Here is a 22,799-nt window from a genome sequence, read left to right on the forward strand (position 1 = left end):
ATCAGACCGACCATCCCGATACCATCCCACACCTAGGGAGATGTCCGCTTGTGGTCGACCCAATCGTTGGCCCAAAGTGACTCACCAAAGTACTGATGGACAGAGGCAGTGGCCTCAACATCATGTACGCAAAGACGCTCGACGAGATGGGCGTCGACCAGATGAACCTCCGCCCAACCCGAGCACCTTTCCACGGTATCATTCCTGAGAAAAAGCCCATGCCACTAGGACAAATCGATCTGCCCATCACCTTCGGGGATCAGTTCAATTACAGGACTGAGACCCTCACCTTTGAGGTGGTTGGGTTCCCCAGAACTTTCCACGCCATCCTAGGATGACCATGCTACACAAAGTTCATGGTCGTCCCCAACTATACATACCTCAAGCTAAAAATGTTGGGCCCCCATGGGGTCATCACCATTGGCACCTCCTTCCAGTGGGCCTATGAGTGCGAGGTCGAGTGTTGTGGCCACACCACAGCAATCGTTGCCTCTAGGGAACTTGTGGCCCTCAAGGAGGAGGTCTCTAAAGAAGTGCCTGACACAAAGAAATCAACTAGGTCGTTCAAATTGGTAGAGGGCTTCAAGGAAGTCCTCGTAGATCCCAGCAACTCTGCGGGTAAAACCGTACGCATTGGTACCACACTTTCCTCCGAATAGGAAAATGCGCTCGTCGACTTCCTCCATGGCAACAAAGACATCTTTGCGTGGAAACCCTCAGACATGCTGAGCATTCCGAGGGAGGTTGCCGAGAATACCCTAAAGATCCATCCAGGCTCCAAGCCAGTGAAACAATGCCTATGTCGCTTCAACGAGGAGAAGCGCAGGGCCATCGGTGAAGAGATAGCAAAACTATCAGCATCCGGATTCATCAGGGAAGTACACCACCTAGAGTGGTTAGCTAATCCTGTTCTTGTGCGGAAGAAGAGCAGGAAATGGAGGATGTGCGTAGACTATATGGGTCTCAACAAAGCATGTCCGGAGGATCTGTTTCCTTTACCGTGCATAGACCAAATAGTCGACTCTACCTCGGGGTGTGAAACCCTCTGCTTCCTTGATGCCTACTTCGGCTACCATCAAATCGTGATGAAAGAGTCCAACTAGCTCATGACGTCTTTCATCACCCCCTTTGGATCATTCTGCTACATCTCGATGCTGTTCAGACTAAAGAACGCTGGGGCTACATACTAGCACTGCATGCTCAGATGCTTCGGGGTCCTCATCGAATGGACCGTTGAGGCCTACATCGATGACATCGTAGTTAAGTCCAAACAGGCTGACCACCTCGTCGCTGATCTTGAGCAAACCTTTGCGAAACTCTAGGCGAATGGCATTAAACTCAATTCCGAGAAGTGTGTTTTCGGGGTCCCAAGGTTTGGAGCAATGGACCGCGTGGCGGTAAAGCTTGAGCAAGACTTGGCGCCGATGGACAAAGGCAACGGTGAAAAGCAAGTGAGGTCAAGATCGATGAACCGTCGAGGTCACGTGATGATATGAAGTGGATCATAACATTTGTTGATCAAGGATGGTGCATGTGTTGCATCAACATCGGAGGAGATGGAATGGAATGCACAAGGTAAAGGTATAACTTATAGGGCATTTCATTTCACCAGTCATAGGTGTGTAGAGAAGTTTATGACCGGGTTTAGGATAAAAGACAGTACTATCAAGAGGGGTAAACTTGTTTGCATATCGGTCATCTAGTGCCACTCGAGTGATCTAACTTTGCATCGTTGCTAGGATCGAGTGGCGTGGTGAAATGAGTGACTAATCCTTTGAAAAATGTTGAGGAAAATGCTAACACACTTGCACTTGGTGGTGTACACTTGGTGGTGTTGGCACATTTGCAAAGGAGAAGTTGTTGGAGTTGAATTGGATCAACTTGGAGAAGAGAGAAAGCTTTTTCAGTGTGCTCCAAACTATGTGATGACTCTTGGATTGGAATTCTGCATTGATCCATTGTGCTTTGGATCAAATATGCAAGTGTGATGTGTATCCCTCTGAATAAGCTTTCTAAAATGTCCAAGATCATTGAAATCGGACTTCGGAGCTTAGAGTTATAGCCGTTTTAGCGATGAAAGGTCTGTGACTGGGCTCTGCGACCGGACGCATCCGGTCAGTGTCAGTGAGTCCGGTCGAGAGTCCGGCCAGTGTTTCTACGGCATGCAGGAGCGACCGGACGCACGGAGAGTCCGGTCAGTGATGACCTGACACGTCCGCTCAACAAAAGAGCTCTCTGAAACCTCTCTGAAGTGGCCAGACTCTAGGAGGTCGAGTCCGGTCATAGGAGAAAGGGGAGTCCGATTAGTTGTGTAGAGGCACGCTGGTGACCGGACTCGGCCTCGGCGCATCTGGTCGCCGGACCTAGGCGCATTTGGTCAAGAGTATGCACGCACAGGAGCTAGCCGTTGGCGAGCAACGGTTATCTTCGAACAACGTGGCTATGTGTCTGCATCTCAATGACCGGACTCTTGATCGGACTTTAGGGTGAGTCCGGTCATCAAGACCGATCAGTGCATAGAAATTAGGATGAAGGGGGTAACAGCTATTTTAGCCCTTGGGGCTATAAAAGGAGTGTGTGGCCAGCCTTGGCACATGCTTAGCACCCTTGGGACTTAGTGTCCATGCTTGGGGAGTGGTAGGAGAGCCTTTAACTCACTTGTGCTTGCAAGAGTGCAAATCAATTGCGAGTGAGTGATTCTAGTGCGATTGCATTGAGAGATTGCATCGAGTGGCACTAGTGATCAAGTTACAAGCCGGTGGTGCTTATTACTCTTAGAGGTTGCCACCTCCTAGATGGCTTGGTGGTGGTCTCCGTTGAAGCACACAAAGAAGATTGTGCGTTGCTCCAGAGAAGTGATTGTGAGGGGGATTGTGCTCACCCCGCGGGAGCCACGAAGAGCAACTGTAGTAGAGCGAGACGCGAAGGGCGACAAGTGGTCCGGCCAGGTCAAGTGCTAGAGCTTATGGTAAGCACTCCACATGGAAGAGTGTGACTTGCAGGTCACCACTAGCAAGAGGACCGACGGCAATCTTGGAGCTTGTCTCAACGGGGACTAGCATGTTGGAAAGCACATGAACCTCAGGATAAACCTCACTGTGTCATACTTGTCTTCCCATTGGTTTGCATCCTTGTTACACAAGCTTGTATTTACTTCATTTACATTGTGCTTGTGTAGTTGCTCTTGTTTTTAGTTAGCTTGTGTAGTTTGCAAGTTACCGTCTTGCTTGTGTAGCATAGAAGTAGCTCCTTGCGTGACTAATTCGGTTTGAGTAACCTTGTTAGTCACATTGCTTAGTTTGTGTAGCTAAGTAATTTGCGCTCTATAATTTGACTTGCATAGCCTTGTTATTGAGCATTGCCAGTGAGCTTAGGTGGCTTTGTGCTTTTGCTTACTAGCATGTGTAGGAGCTTCCACGTTGCTTGAAGTACTAGTGATATAGGTTTGTGTGACCTTGCTCCTAGAATTAGTTAGGAGAGCTCAAGCTAGCCCGGCACCTTAGTTGCTAGTTTAGGATCTTTTAAGGTGCTTGAGAACATATATAGAGGGGTGTAGTCTTGGCTAGACTGATAATTTTAATTTCACATTTGTTTCGGTTAGCCGGTGCGTTTACTTTTTAGAAAAGGACTATTCACCCCCCCCTCTAGTCCGCCATCTCGACCCTATAATAAATTCCCCCAAAAAATGAAGGGCCACACAAATAATAATTAAGTTGATCATATTTCACATATACAATTGGAGTTGAACTTTGAAGGTTTTATTCCACCAACATTTTTGTTCCAAGAAAATAATTTAACACAAGTACTTAACTGGTCTACAGGGATTAGGAGTACTGTAGATAGATAGATAAGATGGAATAGCCAAATTAGTCCATCATGTTTTGTCTCAGGCTCAATTTAATCCCTCAACTTTCAAATTGGCCAAAGTAGTCCCCCATCTTTAATTTTTTGTCCAAATTCGTCCTTGTGCTGACATGGAACTCCATGGTGCCAGACTTAGTGAGTAAATGTGCTAGCATTGGCTTTCGTAAATACGTGAGTCACTAGTAGAGAAAAGACCTTCAATTTTTACCTTTAGTCCTGAACAGAGTTGAAGCCACCAATCGAGACTAAAATCGCTAGCCCAACGGCTAGCGCCGCAGGCTTTTACATGAGGGGACTTTAGTCCTAGTTGGTGGCTCCAACCGGGACAAAAGGATGACCTTTAGTCCCAAATTGCAGCACCAACCAGGAGTAAAGGGCCATGCATATATCTGGGTTTCTTCCTCCCGTAGCCCAAGCTATTTCAAGCTCTCTGTTCTTGATGTGTTCTTGCTCATGGAAGAAGCTCATGCTTGGGGGATTTATGAAGACTTCATTCCTCCATCCATTCTAAGGTTCTCAAGGTTAGCAACTTCATCCTATCATGTTTAATTGCTAGTAAGCTCATTTCATGGTTTAGAAATAGAGAAATTTATGGTATTTTTTATTGGAAATAATGGTGGATTTTTTTAATCTATACACTATTTGAGCTCAAACTCACTTAATAGTTTGCATATGTAGAAGAAGAAAGGTTACAGTAGTTGATCAAAATGAGTACCTACCTTTCATTGCTAGTATATATAGCTCATTTCATGGTTTAGAATTAGAGAAATATGAGGCTTTTTAGGTTGGGAATAGTGGTGGATTTTTTTTATTTATACGTCATTTGAGCTTGAACTAACTTTAGTTTGCATATCTAGAAGAAGAAAGCTTATAGTAGTTGATCAAAATGATTACCCACCTTCCTTTGCTAGTATACAACACATTTCATGGTTTAGAAATGGAGAAATTTATAGTAGTTAATTAAAATGAATATAGAGTAGATGGCGACTGCTTCTGGGTTCTCGGCCTCGCATGGGGTTCATGAGCGACTAAGGCTGGACCTCCCTATCATTGCCTGCAAGTGTAGGAAGAAGACTGTGTTGGAGTAGAGAGTGAAGAAATAGTGTCCAAACCATAGCCACATCTTCTACAAGTGTCTGGATCGCAATGTGAGTTCCCTTTTGGCCACGTTTTTATGGTTTGTATCTATTTTTATGATGATTTTAATTAAAGTTCTTAATTAGGTGTTCTAATTTCCGTGGAATGGTACTGGATGTCTGGATGTGAAGGTTGGTACTAGGAGGAAGAGTATGTTAAGCACGTGCAAGAATCGGTCGAGGCGACTAATGGGAGTGCACCTGTGCATGAAGAGGAAAACCAGTAGAAGAAGCCCATCGATAAAGAACTAGTGAAGAATTTTTGTTTGTTTTAGTTGGAATCGGTCGCGAAATCCTTATTCTATTGAAGTGCATTGTATGTTTAGTTTGTTTTGTGCTATTTGGGATTGTCTATATTGTATCAAGGCTTTAATAAATTAATGATCAAGTCAAACAGCTCTGGTAGGATATTAATTAATCATGTTGTGTAACGGATATTTAGGACCTTTGAATTAATCGTGCATGTTGTGTAATATATGGATATATTGGCATGTTCAAGTTTTTGATATGCTCATGTAATGCAGATGAAATGGCAATGGATATGCCAACATTGACTGATGCTCCCAAGGGTTTATTGAGGGCGTGCATGTGCCACATCAGCATAAGGACGTGTTGGGGACCTAATACCGGGGTACCCAATGAGGTGGAATTAATAATCATCGAACGTTGATGCTTCCGGTCAGACAAGAACGCTACTACACTTCTTGTCCAAACAACAGAAGAGTGGTTCTGCCTCGCCCGACCCTCGAGGGCTAAGACTCCGCCTCGCTCGACGCATGAGGGCTGGCTCCGCCTCACCTGATGGCTGAGGGCTGGCTTCGCCTCACCCAATGGCTGAGGGCAGGCTCCGCCTCGCCCGACGGCTGAGGGCAGGCTCCACCTCACCCAATGTTTGAGGGCTGGCTCCGCCTCACCCGATGCTTGAGGGCTGGCTCTGCCTCACCCAACATTTGTGGGCTGGCTCTGCCTCACCCGATAGCTGAGGGCTGACTCCGCCGCGCCCGACGGCCATGGGCAGGCTCTACCTCGCCTGACGTCTGAGGGCTGGCTCCATCCCACCTAACGACTACACCATGTTCCTTCATAAAGATGAGCACAGGGTACAACAAGACATTCTGGTCAACCGCGGTACCAAGGGCCATGCCCTGCATGCCTGTAGGAAGGTACTGTTAGGATACGATGGGACGAGCACTTTTCGGCCCTTTCCGATCTGACAGAGCCTGAATAGTGTTATAGGCACTGACTTTTGTCCCACAGTGTTGTAGGCGCCGCCATCAGCCATCGGACGCGGATGCTAACATGAGCATACGACAACCACTATGATCCAAGATAGAACTCACATCATCTACAGTGACTAGTGTATGGTCATTTACTCGCCTACTCTCCGAAGGGTCACGGCTTGGCTCTCTAGCATGCCGCACCGCCCACCGATGTAGGATGGGACGCGCCCACTTGCTGCAAGAGGCCAGGGCATGGCCCTATAAGGATCAACGAACATGCCATTCTAGACACGGTCTGCCATGTTAGCAGGCCAGGCACATGGGAAAAGGAAGACCCGGTTCCCTTTAAGGACCTTCTCCACCTTTAGTTTTTTCCTCGTTCTCCTATCTGTAACCCTTGTTCCCCCCTTGGTCTATAAAAGGGAGGGCAGGGCACCCCACTAAGGGGACCGACTTTTGATCAATCATTTTGGACACACAACACACAGCCAAGCAGCAACCGAGCTCCTGGCATCCTTTCGACCTTTCCATCAGAGACTTGGGACCTATCCCTCTCTTGACTGTTTTGTACCCCCTACTACGAACCTTTTTCGGTACTAATAACATGAGCAGCAGCAGACTGAACATAGGGACATTCTGCCCAAACTAGTATAAACCTTGTGTCCTTTAGTACACTATCCGGGCCTAACGTGCAACAATCATAAATTCACTAGCCGGTGTTTCTTCAAAACACCGATAGTTGGTGCGGCAGGTAGGGCCTTTGCGCATTCCAAATTAGGCATCGGATGGCTAACCACACAATCAGCTGGGTCCTGAGCGCACACGTGTGTTTCGGTGACCTAGACTTCATCTTCACGGTGGGAGGAGAGTTGGCGTTGGCCCATCTCACCATCCAGTCTCTCCCCTCCATCGGCTCTGGCTACGGGAGGCTTGAGCGCTAGCCCAGCGTCTCCCTCAGACCCTAGCCATCCAGGGAGGACCCATGCCACCTCACCCTCTCTCTGGAACACTCCATACGGAGTGCCCTGATGGTGTTTCCATTTGGTCTCTGCAACACCGCGATGATCGTTAGCCACCTTGTGGCACAGCACATGATCCCATCCCCCATGAACAACAAGTTTGTGGGGATGATCGAAAGCATCACAGAATCCCTCCATGGCCTCCTCGCGGAAGGTCCGGGGTCGGACTCTAGCTCTGACTCTGGTAGGGGGAGCCATCATCCCTCCTGGGAATGTTTCATGGCGGAAACCCCTAAGGGACATGTCAAAAGCAGGAAATAGACGAAGCCGGACAACAACTTGTTTGGGAGTACATGGAGGTCGATCAGGAGATCAAACACCATGGAGATGGTGGGCACGCACGCGCCGTGGCCGGTGACATGAACCGAAGGATCATCTCCGATGGTGAAACCCTTCCTCACTTCGTTCGGGAAGCCAAAACATCACCGCCACAACGGCCTTGCTTCATGGCCTTCTAGAGGCCATGACGCCCAAGGATCATCGGGTCCACCGTGAAATTCGCACGTTGCTTGGGCGTGTGGCAGCACAGCAGGCGAAGAGCTCGTTGTCTTGGCGATGCAAGCTCGACACTAGCCAGCGTACGCCCTCGGTGCACCCCACCAGGGACGTATTAGTCCACCAAGCACCGCAAGGCAGCAGGCAGCGCGCTGTGGCCCAGATACATTAGCGTCTCAGCTGTAACCGCGATGCGCATAACATCCTCGATGCTTGTAGATGTACCTATAGCAACCCAAGAGAAGGAGCCCACCACAGTTATCACCCTCATCACGGAGGACGCTATGACAGCGGCGAGGACCGGAGCCCGAGCCTCGGCCTACTAGGCCCTCAGGCCTTCGGTCGGCACATCCTCAACGCTGCATTCCCGCCAAGGTATCGACCACCTACCAATATCCCTAAGTACCCTAGGGAGACAAACCCTGGGCATTAGCTTGAAGACTATTAGCTTGCCTGTCAAGCCGGTGGTGCAGATAATGATGACTTCATTATCCGCAACCTCCCACTATTCTTAGCCGATTCAGCGTGAGCATGGTTGGAGCACCTACCGTCCAACGCGATCCAGAGTTGGGCGGATTTGAAGGAGATCTTTGGAGGAAACTTCCAGGGCACATACATGCACCCTAGGAACCCATGGGACCTCAAGAACTACCATCAGAAGGCCAGTGAGACCCTCCGCGGGTACATCTGGCGCTTCTCTCGACAATGCAATGAGCTCCCTAACGTCGTCGACACTGATGTGATAGGCGCCTTCTTGTCTGGGACAACCTACGAGTCCTTGGTTCATAAGCTAGGATGCAAGGGCCCATGAACCACCAAGGAACTCCTGGACATCACCACTAGCCATGCCTCAGGAGAAGAGGTGGTTGGAGCGATCTTTGATTGTCTCGATGGCAAGGCAAGGTGGGACGAGGGTGCCGGTGAAGGCACCCCTAATCATTCTGCCAAAAGGAAGAACAAGAAGCAATGGCGCGAGGACTCTCTCGTGGCCACTGCTGACTACAAGGGTGGATGGAAGCCCATGGAGGGCACTCCAAACCACTTTAAAAAATTACTCGAGGGGCCGTGCCCAAACCACGCCTTCCCCATGAAGCATCTGCTCAAGGACTGCAGCCTCATGTGGAAGTTCTTGTCCAAAAGCTCCAACAAAGGGGGGCAGGGGAAAGACCCTCCCCCCACTACTGATGACATCGAGGAGAAGGACAATGGCTTTCCAATGCTGGATGGCTACCTTATGATCTTTGGAGGTTTGGTGGCCTATGATTCCAAACGCTATCAGAAAATCACACGCCGCGAAGTCTACATGGCCCAACCGACCACACCTCCCTTCCTTCGGTGGTCAAAATCCACCATAACCTTCAATCAGACCGACCATCCCGATACCATCCCACACCTAGGGAGATGTCCGCTTGTGGTCGACCCAATCGTTGGCCCAAAGTGACTCACCAAAGTACTGATGGACAGAGGCAGTGGCCTCAACATCATGTACGCAAAGACGCTCGACGAGATGGGCGTCGACCAGATGAACCTCCGCCCAACCCGAGCACCTTTCCACGGTATCATTCCTGAGAAAAAGCCCATGCCACTAGGACAAATCGATCTGCCCATCACCTTCGGGGATCAGTTCAATTACAGGACTGAGACCCTCACCTTTGAGGTGGTTGGGTTCCCCAGAACTTTCCACGCCATCCTAGGATGACCATGCTACACAAAGTTCATGGTCGTCCCCAACTATACATACCTCAAGCTAAAAATGTTGGGCCCCCATGGGGTCATCACCATTGGCACCTCCTTCCAGTGGGCCTATGAGTGCGAGGTCGAGTGTTGTGGCCACACCACAGCAATCGTTGCCTCTAGGGAACTTGTGGCCCTCAAGGAGGAGGTCTCTAAAGAAGTGCCTGACACAAAGAAATCAACTAGGTCGTTCAAATTGGTAGAGGGCTTCAAGGAAGTCCTCGTAGATCCCAGCAACTCTGCGGGTAAAACCGTACGCATTGGTACCACACTTTCCTCCGAATAGGAAAATGCGCTCGTCGACTTCCTCCATGGCAACAAAGACATCTTTGCGTGGAAACCCTCAGACATGCTGAGCATTCCGAGGGAGGTTGCCGAGAATACCCTAAAGATCCATCCAGGCTCCAAGCCAGTGAAACAATGCCTATGTCGCTTCAACGAGGAGAAGCGCAGGGCCATCGGTGAAGAGATAGCAAAACTATCAGCATCCGGATTCATCAGGGAAGTACACCACCTAGAGTGGTTAGCTAATCCTGTTCTTGTGCGGAAGAAGAGCAGGAAATGGAGGATGTGCGTAGACTATATGGGTCTCAACAAAGCATGTCCGGAGGATCTGTTTCCTTTACCGTGCATAGACCAAATAGTCGACTCTACCTCGGGGTGTGAAACCCTCTGCTTCCTTGATGCCTACTTCGGCTACCATCAAATCGTGATGAAAGAGTCCAACTAGCTCATGACGTCTTTCATCACCCCCTTTGGATCATTCTGCTACATCTCGATGCTGTTCAGACTAAAGAACGCTGGGGCTACATACTAGCACTGCATGCTCAGATGCTTCGGGGTCCTCATCGAATGGACCGTTGAGGCCTACATCGATGACATCGTAGTTAAGTCCAAACAGGCTGACCACCTCGTCGCTGATCTTGAGCAAACCTTTGCGAAACTCTAGGCGAATGGCATTAAACTCAATTCCGAGAAGTGTGTTTTCGGGGTCCCAAGGGCCATGTTGCTCGGCTTTATCGTCTCTAAGCGCAGCATCGAAGCCAACCTGAAGAAGATTTCAGCCATCACAAGGATGGGCCCGATTTAGAACATAAAGGGGGTTCAGCGAATCATAGGGTGCCTTGCCGCCCTCAGCCAATTCATCTCATGCCTTGGTGAATGAGGTCTCCCCCTTTATCGACTCTTGAAGAAAGCTGACCGCTTCGAGTGGACATCTAAGGCCTAGGAGGCACTTGACATGGTAAAACTGCTTCTGACAAGGCCCCCGATCCTTGTTCCTCCGAGCGACGGAGAATCCCTCCTACTATACATAGTGGCGACCACGCAAGTGGTCAGCGCCACCCTAGTAGTAGAGCGGGAGGAAGAAGGGCATGCCCTCAAGGTGCAGCGCCCTATGTACTTCATCAGTGAGGTACTATCCAACCCCAAGACCCGCTACTCCCAAATCTAGAAGCTCCTTTACACCGTCCTCATTACCAAGAGGAAGCTGCGCCACTACTTCGAGTCACATCTTGTAACGGTTGTGACATCGTTCCCCCTCGGTGAGGTCATCTAGAGCCAGGACACCACGGGGAGAACTACAAAGTGGGCACTCGAGTTGATGGATCAAGGCATCACATATGCCTCCCGAACCGTGATCAAGTCCTAGGTATTGGCTGACTTCATCGCCGAATGGACCGAGGTCCAGACACCACCGGTGGTCATCGATCAAGAGTACTGGACGATGTACTTCAATGGATCACTGATGAAAAAGGGTGCCAGTGTGGGGCTGGTCTTCATATCACCCCTCAGGGTCCACATGAGGTACATGGTTCGGCTCCATTTCCCCTCATCAAATAATGTGGCCGAATATGAAGCACTCATCAACGGCCTACGCATCGCCATCGAGTTGGGCATCTGACACCTCGACATTCATGGCAACTCTTAGCTAGTCGTTAACCAAGTCATGAAGGAGTCAAGCTACCATGATGCCAAGATGGCTACGTACTGCCAAGAAGTCTGACAGCTGGAGGACAAGTTCGACGGCCTCGAACTCAATCACATCAAGAGGCGCCTCAACGAGGCAGCCGACGCACTTGCGAAAGCGGCATCCGTCCGAGAGCCGATGCCAATGGGTGTCTTCACCAGTGACCAATGCAAACCCTCGGTGCGCTATGAAGGGTCAAGGCAGGTCAATGAGGACCCATCTAATCTGGCCCCAGGGGCTAACCAACCGATGGCCTCATCTGGCCCTGAGGTCATGGAGCTTGAAGAGTATCCAGCGACAAAGCCCTACCCTCTGGACAACTGGAGAACACTCTACCTCGACTATCTCCTCCGTGACACGCTATCGATGGACAAGACGGAAGCTCGACGGCTCACACGTCACGCCAAGTCCTTCGTTCTTGTAGAGGGCGAACTCTATAGATGAAGCCACACCAGGATCTTGCAACTCTGCATCCCCGTCGAATAGGGGAAGCTTCTGCTAGGCGATATCCACGGTGGGTTCTACAGCCACCATGCCACGCCTAGAACCTTGGTAGGGAATGCATTTCGATAGGGCTTCTACTGGCCCACTACAGTAGCCGACGCCAAGCAAATCGTATGCACCTATGAAGGGTGCCAGTACTAGGCTCGACAAACTCACCTCCCGGCCCAGGCACTCCAGATGATCCCCATCATGTGGCCCTTCGTGGTCTAGGGGCTCGATCTGGTTGGGCCTCTCAAGAAGGCACCTAGAGGCTACACCCACTTGCTTATCACCATAGACAAGTTTACAAAATGGATCGAAGCTTGACCGATCTCCTTGATCAAGTCTAAGCAAGCTGTGTTGTTCTTCATCGACATCATCCCTTGCTTTGGAGTACCAAACTCCATCATCACAGACAACGGCACATAATTTACCGGCAAGAAATTCATTCAATTCTACAATGAACAACACATCTAGGTTGATTAGGTCACCGTCGTGCACCCCCGAATGAACAGGTAGGTCGAGCGCACAAATGGCATGCTCCTATGGGGCCTCAAGCCCAGGATCTTCAACCAGGTAGGTCGTCACGGAAGTACTCCGGCCAGGCGCCTATAGGTTGAAAACCATCACCGATGAGGTCTTCACCAACGCCTAGAACATTGAGCAGCTATGTCATTTTTACCCTTAAATAAACGCATAATTTTTTATTAGTTTTTTATCTTCAGAAATCCCCAATCTTTAGTGACATCCGACCCCTACAAATTGTGAGGGGTCGAACCTCACTTGGGGGTTATATAAGTACGTTGATCTGACAAACACTCTCTGTGTTATCTTTTCAAACATTCTCTGAGTCTTCCCTCTTTTCTCACGGCAAGTCCTAAAGGCTTGGATTTTAGGAATAAAATCTGAGTGTAACTGGTAGGACTGCGGGAAGCCCATGCCCCAGCGGCTACGGCCACCTTGCTCACTAGCATAATCAGGATTGGCTCACCTGCACTCCCAGTTTTTTGCAACCTTAGCTATGGGAAAGGTCGGAAGGCACCAAAACTCTTTCACAAAAGAGGGAGAAGAGCTGAAAAGCCATTCGTCGTAACGAAAGTTGAAAACTTGTTCATTTTTGCACAAATTCATCGCTTACAAAGTGATTTTATCACAAAAAAGACTAATGTATTCATAAATTCAAAAGACTGGTCACTCAGGGGCTCCCCCACAAACTTATTCGATTACAGCTTCTGACCAGTTCTGCCATGAGCACTACTACGGTCGCCACGCCATGCTCTCGATCGGTGATGTCCTATCGCTCCGTGGGATCATCGAGGGCGCCATCATCTGCAATATCAAGCACCATGTTGGCGACTATGGTGCCTCTGCCAGGGTGTCCAGGGACTACACCATCATCATCAGCCACAACCCTAACAACATCACCTCCACCGGGGCGTCCAGGGACTACGCCATCGTCATCTGCCGCAACCCTCACAACGGCACCTCTATCGAGGCATCTAGGGACTACGCCTTTGTCATCAGCCGCAACCCTGACAACGGCATCTAGGCGGGGGGCATCTCCCACCGAAGAGAGGCCGCAATGAATGATGGCAAAGCTGATGACGCTCGGCACCCTCCAGTGCGCCTCCTCCTTCGGTAGTAGCAGCCCCTTCTCTACAAAGGTGGCCCACACCATCTCATCTACGTTGGATGACCTCCAGCTTGACATCGCACTCTAGATTCACGAATGGATTTGTGAGTTCCCCTCTCCCCGGCATTACCCTCTCTCACTTAGGAACCACTGCGATGCACGAATGTATTCAGTGAAAAGGAAGAAGGAGAGAAGGTAGCAACTTAGGAATAGGTGAAGGAATGGGACGAGAACTCCCCTCCCCCTCCCTATTCAAGGAAGAGGCGCAGCAGCTGAGGAAAGGCAAAAAGATGGGACGAAAAACTCTCCCATCCCCAATTCAATGCAGATGGGAAATCAATGCCGACTAGAATCCAAGGGGACGCGCCTGAACTGATGGGACGCACTCTGGTTGATGAAACGTCTCCTGGTCAAACAAGACATTGCCTGGGCATGGCCCACCACTAACACGAGCCAGGCACGAGAATCAGGGCACACCCACATGCAGGTGACTCTCTACTTCCCCAGGCAGGACCATGGAACGACCTGACGATGGAACCCCCATCTAGGGGAGCCCAATGGGCCCCTGGGCCGATCAGGTGGCCGAGGTAAAATGATGAACGAACGACCGCTGAAAGATAAGCATCTCTATTTACCCACTTTGCGTGTTAATTTCATTATCAAACCTCTGACCCCAGCAACCGTAGGGGCACGAACATCGCTCGGGCTGCTAAGAGTGTCTACGTGTTTAGACACCCTCATTACCTGACCCCTCCTTACATTTAAAAACCAAAGACATGGGGTGCAGGTGTAAGACTATGAGTAGAACTGGACGAACCGTTAGACCCAACGACTCGGCGGCTATGGTGTTTTTGTTCACCAGCATTATCAAATTCACAGCTCCTCACGCCCCAATCTTTATCATCCGCCTTCTCGAGAAGTGTTCAGAAGGGTCCCCCTATAGAATCTCCCTCAAAGAGAAGCTCTTGGGTCACCCAAAAATGATCAAACGGCTAGGATCGCCGCCAAGGGACAGAAACAAAAAATTGAGATGCTTGTGCAGGTCACACCAGCCCCATCACAAACATCGGACTCGAACTCCGCACGGACATGTCTAGTAAGAACTTCTCGTCGCTCATGCCACCAAGGTAACATTACCGACCCCCGCTTTTGTTTCAATCAAATCATACATTACTCCCATCATCCAAACGTTACATATGCAATCGATGCATCTCAATGCTTCATGTCGCGTCACGAAGTGGCAGTCGCCTCATTCGATATGAGCGGCATAAGATCGAGGTTCAAAGGCCAGCCCACGAAGGGCTCGAGGCTGCCTCGCATCAAATAGAGTGAGGGGAGAAAAACTATGATGAGCCCTAGTGGCCTTGCCTGACCCCGCTCAAAAGCGGACACGGACATCTCAACCTTTCTCGTTCGATTCTAACCTTGAGTCAAACCCATAGAATCTCCATCGTGGAGAGGCCAACGGGCCACCTAAGCCTATCAAATAGCTCGGGCATCTGCCAGGAGGCGGGTTAAGAAGTAGTAGGATGCCACACGAGGGCTCTACCGACCCCGTCAGCGAATGATGGACCCGAATTCCACACGAACATACCCGTTAGCGAGCTCATTGAGCGTGACATTCGAGCCGTTGAGGCAAGTGTTGTCAACTCAGCCCCTCTGATTGTGAAAACCGACGATGGGGTAATGCATGAAACACGGCCGACCCCTATCAGACCCTAAGGGGCTCAGGGGCTCAAGCCGCTTGATTCGAAATCAAGAGACCAAGGTTTGAAGGCTAACCCATGAAGGGTCCAAGGTCGCCTCGCGTCAAACGAGAGCCAGGGGAGAAAACGCAGATGAGCTTCAGTGGCCTTTGCCCAACCCGCATTGAGGCAGATAGGGTCATCTCAACCTTCTAAGATCAATCCAGCCTCTAGCCGAGCCCATAGAACCCCATTGAGGGGGAATCTGTTGGAAGGCAGGTCAAGGAGCAATAGAACACCACCCGAGGGCTTTGCCGACCCTGTAGCAAAGTGATGAGACCGGATTCTGTCCGAGCATCCCTGTTAGTGAGCTCATCAGGCATGTCACTTGAGCCATCAAGGCAAGCGATGCTGCCTCCACCCCTCTAGTTGTGAAAAACTACGGACAGGGCCATAGTCACAAAAAGAGCCGATCCTTGACCGAATCCCCACCACGTGCAGGGGCTCGGGGAAGGCCGAGCGAGCAATGGGACCAAACGCACGGTCATGGAATGATCGTTAAAATCCTAAGTAAGGGGTATGTACGAATACAAGGTATGAATACCTCCTTTTTTTAAACAGTCGATGCGTAAGACCTCTTCCTCGCGTTAAAATTAGTGGCAAGGATTGTGGGAATAGATAAACAAGCGTGCCCGGTAAGATTGCAAAAAGCCCATGCCCCGATGGCTATGGTAACTTTGCTCACTAGCACGATCAAAATTTCCCCCCTTGAACACCTCGGACCCTATGGTCTTAACAAACGGAAGGATCAGATCGCATAAACCTTTTTTTGAATGCAAAAGGGAAGAAATCAAGTTCAAACAAACAAAGTTAAATTATGAAATGGAATTATGAAACTATTTTCGGGCACAAAAGTACCAACACTCGTCCACAAAAGTACCGACACTCGTCCACTGACTAACAACCCCTCCGGGGGAGAACCATGTCTTCAATTTTGCTCACCAGGCTTTCCACGAGAGGAGTCACCGCCGCTTCTATTTCCTCCAGCTCGGAGAGCTCATAGCCAGGCGTGAAACCTAGGCTCATCGCCCCTAGGTTGATGTTAACATCATAATACGAGCGAGCAATGGCGAAGGCTTGGATAATCCCCAAGCGAAAAGCTTCCTTCTCTAGCTGGCGCACCAACACTGTGATGTCTATGGCGTGGGCCGCGAGTGAGCTGGTCCCCTCTGCCTGCACCACCTGCAGGTCATTGTAGACGACGCTAAGGCCAACCTTCAGGAGTTCGAGCTTGTTGCTCTCCGCCTAAAGAACACTCCTCGCCTCGGCGAGATCCTTGGCAAGTCTGGTAGCGGCGCCCTCGGCCTCCAGCTTCTGAGCCTTCGTAGTGTCAAGCTCAGCCTAGAGGGAGCTAATCCTCTGCTATGCCTCGTCATGCTCTTGGACGGCCTGGTCACGCTCCCCGCGGACCGTACCATGCTCTAAGTGAAGCCTCTCCGAGGTCTGGCATTGCTCGTCATGCTCCTCATGTAGCCGGGTGACCATCTTGGTGTCTAGCTTCACCCTCTGCTCCAGGGCCATGGACCTCTGCTCGGCTAGCAGCTTGAGCTCCTGCTCCTTCTCCACCTCATCCAGGAGGTCGACGATCTGCTGATGGGTCTCGGCGTCCCACCGGAGTAGCTTGTCCTGCTGCTTCTTCACCCTACTGTGCCCTCGCCGCTAGATCCTGGAGCATTGCCACGGCATCCTCCGCATGTCGGTAGGATTTGGCTTCCTACCGTCGAAGATCGTCCGCCTCCACCGCAAGGGGAGTCAGCTCCGCCACCCTCTGGCAGAGCTGGGTGGTCAAGTCCCAATGCAACTGTGCCTCATCGATGAGATGGTCCCACTCCTCCTTGTGTTCACGAAGGAACCGAGATTTCTCCTGGCTACGAGCGGCAAGAGACTGAAAAAGATAGGTGGTCAGAAAATGAAAGTAGATGAAGAGAGAAGAAACTGAGAGGCAAGACCAAGTAAATACCTGGCTAGTGGGAATGATGACATCTCGAAGGGCGCCCTGGGCATGGTTTAGAGCATCCAACACGACTGTGATCCCATTGTCAAGACTCTCCTGGTCCATGCCCTTGGCGCCATCGTCGAGGGTGAAGATCGCCGACGACGGATCCTGTGGACTCCCCCACTGGAGAAGGGGCTCGTCCCACACAGGCAGGCGGCTGCCCCCTGATGTTAGAGCCAGAGACAACTAACTGCCGGTCTCCTCAGTGACCACTGTGGTGTCTGAGAGTCCCTCGGCAGCGACCCCCTCCGTCCTGCCCAGGACAGGCATCGCCTCAAGGGCTGCCGGTGGCGCAGAACGCACCGCTACCTCAAGCACCGTCACCATAGCTTCTGGCTGCAACCCATCCATCGCAGCCACCATCACCTCCGCCTCTATCGGTGGGACCTCATCTAGCCGTGCCACGACCGCTATGGTCAACACAATGGCTGCGGCCAATGGCTCCGCCTGCTCCGACGCCAAAGGCGGAATCACTTCAGTCACCGGTTGCGCGGCAACCTCCGAAGGCGATCCCTCGGCCATGCTAATTGTGTGACCCACCGAGGGCATGGACACCATCACGGGCGGCGCCAGACCAGCTGATGAGGCTATGGCGCCGGCTCCGCTCTCGCTTGGAACGGGAGCAACGTCAGACGGCGGCCCCCACCTTGCCTAAAGGGCGAGGGTTTTCTTGGGCGCCAGCGCTATAGGAGTGCCCCATCTGACTAGCCCCCGGCGTGGCAGAAAAAACAAAGGGCATGAGTCACCATGAAAACAGAGAAAAATAGAGATAACAGAGGAGTCAACAACTTACGTTGGTGCTATTAGGCGATGTTTGGGGGATGAACCCCTAGCTCCCTGCTCCACCTCATCAGGGCGGGCCGCTTCGAGCCTACCCCCTACTCCCAGGCAGAGGGCTCGCCTCCCTTGTTTCTGAGGGCACGACGGTGGAGCCACCCCTCTCTGTTGATACCTCGGGCATGGCGGTGGATCCACTCGCCCCCATCGGCTCGTGGGGCGCGGCAGTGGAGCCACCCCCCTCCATCAGCACCTTAGGGCAGTGGTAGATCCACCTCCCCCCATCCACTGATCCTCCGCCGGCACCCTGGGTGTAGCGGTGGATCCACCGGCTCCCACAGGCCCCGGGGACGGGCCGATGGTTTGGCCCGCCTTCGCCGGCCTCACGGACTCACTTCCCCCCACGTGGAACGGGAAGGGTCCCTGCATGGACAATTGGGTGCCTGTCAGTGGATCCTCGCCCTCTAGGACATCCCAATCCACATCAGCAACTACCTCAACAAGCTCCTCCTCTTCGTTGTCATCGTCATCATCACTACCTGTCTCCTCTCCTCGATCCCGTGCTTGCTGCTTCTATAGCATCTTCTTCTTCTTGAGCTCCCTCATCCTCTTATCCCACTCGGCCACGGTATGATTCGCTGCCGCCAAGATTCGGTCCTTCGGCACCAAAGCCGGGCTATCCCCGAGGATGAGTCTCTTTGGCTAGTCCCACCATCCCGACATCAGCATCAAGGGGTCAGAAATTCAAGTAAAGAGAAGGCATGGGAAAGGGGAACTTATGAAATCAATGAACCCCAGTTCGGGCCGCATTAGAGGATGTCTCGGCACTGGATATATGAAATCAAGGCCAATGCTGGTGGTGTCCTTCGAAGGCTCCATCGCCTCCTTGATCCGCTGCGCCACTTCGATGGGGGGAGCGCTTCATCAACAAGCGTTGTCCCTTTAGGCGACACCTCAAGCGCCATCAGGTATAGGGGGAGCGCGCGGCTCATCAGTGGCACCACCCTCCGTGTGTGGTAGGCGCTAGTGATCCCCGATCCCTTCACGCCCATCTCCTTCAGAATTTGGAGGGCGGCGAGATGGTCCTTGATCCTCTTCTTATCTTTGTTCGAGACACCCCACTTCCACGACCCTGGGACCTCTTCGATGAGGCGCCCGGAGAACACCAACAAGGGGGCGGCCACGTCGTCCTTGACGTAAAACCACTGCGAATGCCACCCCTTGTTGGAGGTTGATAGACACATCAATGGGTAGTCGTTCGCCCGGTTGTTGCACAGATGAATGCTGGCACATCCCATCGACATGCTCAACTCCTACTTCCCAACCCGCTTCTTCGATAGGTTGACGGCGAAGAGATACCACCACAGATCGAAGTGGGGACTAATCCCCAGGAACCCCTCACAAAGGGCAACGAACGCCGCAATATGCTAGACCCCATTGGGATTAAGGTGCTGCAACTCCACCTAGTAGTAGTCCAATAGCCCCTGAAGGAACTTATGAGCAGGTATGGTGAATCCCCGCTCATGGAAGAGAGCAAAGGACACAACATATCCTTCGAGCGGCGATGGCATGTCCTCATCACCGGGCAGCCGCCACTCCTCGATGGCGGTCAATGGGCAAAGGAGGCCACGATGGACAAGGCCCTCTAGGCGCTGAGGGGTGATGTTGGATCTGCACCATGGCTCCATTAAAACGATGGAGAAGGGGGTGGATGCGAGCTTGACGGTGGCTATGGTGCGGATGCGAGCTTGATGACGGCTACGATGCGGGTGCGGGAAGCTCAGGCGATTGGCGGCGGGGGTTGCAGATGCGAAGACGAGGAGGCGAAGTACGGAACCCTAGGGGCGAAGCCTGTGGTTTTATAGGGGCGACGGATGCGAGAAGGGCAACCGTCCGCCTCGGTCTCCGAGCCCGCCACGATACACCACCCCGCCACGTCGCGGGATATCCGCCCATGATACCTATCCTTTCCCACCAAAATCGCATTGGGCGTTTCGCCTTCCCAAGCAGACCAGGACTCGTTTCCTAGAGGGGGGATGCGGGTCAAAAAAGCTTCTTCTCTGGCCCGCCTGGGCCCAAGAGTCCGAGGGCCAGACCAACAATCTCGACGGTCGTCCCATCGAGGGATGGGCCCACAAGCGACCAGGACTCAGGCACATAAGCCTCAAGGAAGCCTCGAAGCGCAATCAAGTCCCAACCGGGTAAACCTTGGACAAATCCCCGTGAACGGAATACCAGGATTTCCCTCAAACTATCTGGATTGACAAAAAACCGAATATCACAGCCATACCCACGAAGGGTACAAAGTTACCCCTGGGCAATTCTATCCGAATCACCCGGGGGCTCGAGGGCTACACCCGACGGGTGCGCTCGCGCGCACCTTCTGGCGAATCGAGATACCCCCTGGGCGATTCTGCCCGAATCACCCAGGGGCTCGGGGGCTACACCCATCGGGTGCGCTCGTGCGCACCCTCTGGCGAATCAAGATACCCTCCCGGGCGATTCTGCCTGAATCACCCGAGGGCTCGGGGGCTACTGTCGGGGACCTAATACCGGGTTACCCAATGAGGTGGAATTAATAACCATCAAACGTTGACGCTTCCGGTTAGACAATAACGCTACTACACTACTTGTCCGAACAACGAAAGAGTGGTTCCGCCTCGCCCGACCCCCGAGGGCTAAGACTCCGCCTCGCCCGATGCCTGAGGTCTGGCTCTGCCTTGCCCGACGCCTGAGGGCAGGCTCCACGTTGCCCAACGGCTGAGGGCAGGCTCCGCCTCACCCGACGTCTGAGGGCTGGCTCTGCCTCGCCTGATGGCTGAGGGCTGGCTTCGCCTCGCCCGACGACTGAGGGCTGGCTCCACCGCGCCCGACGGCCGTGGCCAGGCTTCGCCTTGCTTGACGTCTGAGGGCTGGCTCCATCTCGCCCGACGACTACACCCTGTTCCTTCATAAAGACGAGCACAGGGTATGACAAGACATTCGGATCAACCGCAGTACCGAGGGCCATGCCCTGCATGCCTGCAGGAAGGTGCTGTCAGGATACGACGGAACGGACACTTTTCGGCCCTTTCCGACCTGACAGAGCCCGAATAATGTTGTAGGCACCGACTTTTGTCCCACAGTGTTGTAGGTGCCGTCATCAGCCCTCGGACGCGGATGCTAACACGAGCATACGATAACCACTACGATCCAAGACACAACTCACATCATCTACAGTGACCAACGTATGGTCATTTCCTCGCCTACTCTCCGAAGGGTCACGGCTCGGCTCTCTGGCACGCCGCACCGCCTGCCGGTGTAGGATGGGATGCGCCCACTTGCTGCAAGAGGCCAGGGCATGGCCCTATAAGGATCAACGAACACGCCATTCCGGACACGGTCTGCCATGTTAGCAGGCCAGGCACATGGGAAAAGGAAGACCCGGTTCCCTCGAAGGACCTTCTCCACCTTTGGTTTTTTCCTCGTTCTCCCGTCTGTAACCCATGTTCCCCCTTTGGTCTATAAAAGGGAGGGCAGGGCACCCCACTAAGGGGACCGACTTTTGATCAATCGTTTTCGACACATAACACACAACCAAGCGGCAACCGAGCTCTTGGCATCCTTTCGATCTTTCCATCAGAGACTTGGGACATGTCCCTCTCTCGACCGTTTATACCCTCTACTACGAACCTTTTTCGGTACTAATAACACGAGCAGCAGCAGACTGGACGTAGGGACATTCTGCCCGAACCAGTATAAACCTTGTGTCCTTTAGTACACTATTTGGGCCTAACGCGCAATAATCATAAATTCACTAGCTGGTGTTTGTTCGAAACACCGACAGGACAAAATTGAACCAAAATCGAAAGTTGAGGAAATAATTTAGCCATTTTGAGAGTTGAAGGGCTAAATTGGACTTGAGACGAAAGATGAGGGATCAATTTAGCTATTCTGCCGATAAATAATTACAAGTAATGCACGTACAACTAATATTGCTTCCAAATTAATTAAGGTAGCGTGGAGAGACGACGACGTTTCACTGCGCGTGTGGGGCGTCATGTCCGTGTACCCGATGCTCTTCCTGGTGGTGGGGAAGATCATGAACACCATGCTCGACAGGAAGCCTGCCCCCAGTGGCAGGTTCACCAGCAGCTCCCTCACATCCGAGCCGGCGTCCGGGAACAGGCACCCCTGGATGCTGGCGTCGGCGAGGGCCACGGCGACGAACACGAGCGCCGAGAAGAAGGCGTGCACGAAGTCCAGCGCCGTGATCCGGAACCGGGAGAGGTCCTTGAACGTGGCCTCCCGCTCCTCGCGGGTCCCCGTGTAGTTGAACGGGTAGAAGCCCCGGAAGGTGGCGGCGCCGTGTTAGAGCCTGCCGTCGCGGCCGACGAGGCTGTCGGTGAAGGAGAGGAGCACGCACGAGGCGGTGCAGGCGCCGATGAGCAACAGCACCAGGTACCGGTTCGCCTCGTGGCACACGCCGTGGTTGCTGAAGGATGGCGCCAGCGCCTGGAATGCCAGCACGGTGCCCGTCGGCAGGAGCCTCAGGAGGTCCGAAGAAGCGCATGACAGGGCCGGCCGCACAGGCGGCGCTTCACGCGTGGCGGCGGCGTCGGTCTGCTGTGGCGGCTTCTTCGTAGCATCCTGAGTAGAGGAGGGTTCTTCTTGGCTTGCTGTAGGCATCTGGATGTGCACACTGTTGGAATCCATGGCATCGATCGATCAGCGAGCTATATATAGCTG

General features: G+C 52.2%; 1 pseudogene; it reads right to left on the minus strand.

The window, feature by feature from the left end:
• Window positions 1-21,990: 21,990 nt before the first annotated feature.
• Window positions 21,991-22,766, minus strand: LOC136458089 (protein DMP2-like; annotated as a pseudogene).
• Window positions 22,767-22,799: the final 33 nt, after the last annotated feature.

Source organism: Miscanthus floridulus, chromosome 6 (assembly GCF_019320115.1).
Source record: "Miscanthus floridulus cultivar M001 chromosome 6, ASM1932011v1, whole genome shotgun sequence".
In the NCBI taxonomy this organism is placed as follows: Eukaryota; Viridiplantae; Streptophyta; class Magnoliopsida; order Poales; family Poaceae; genus Miscanthus; species Miscanthus floridulus.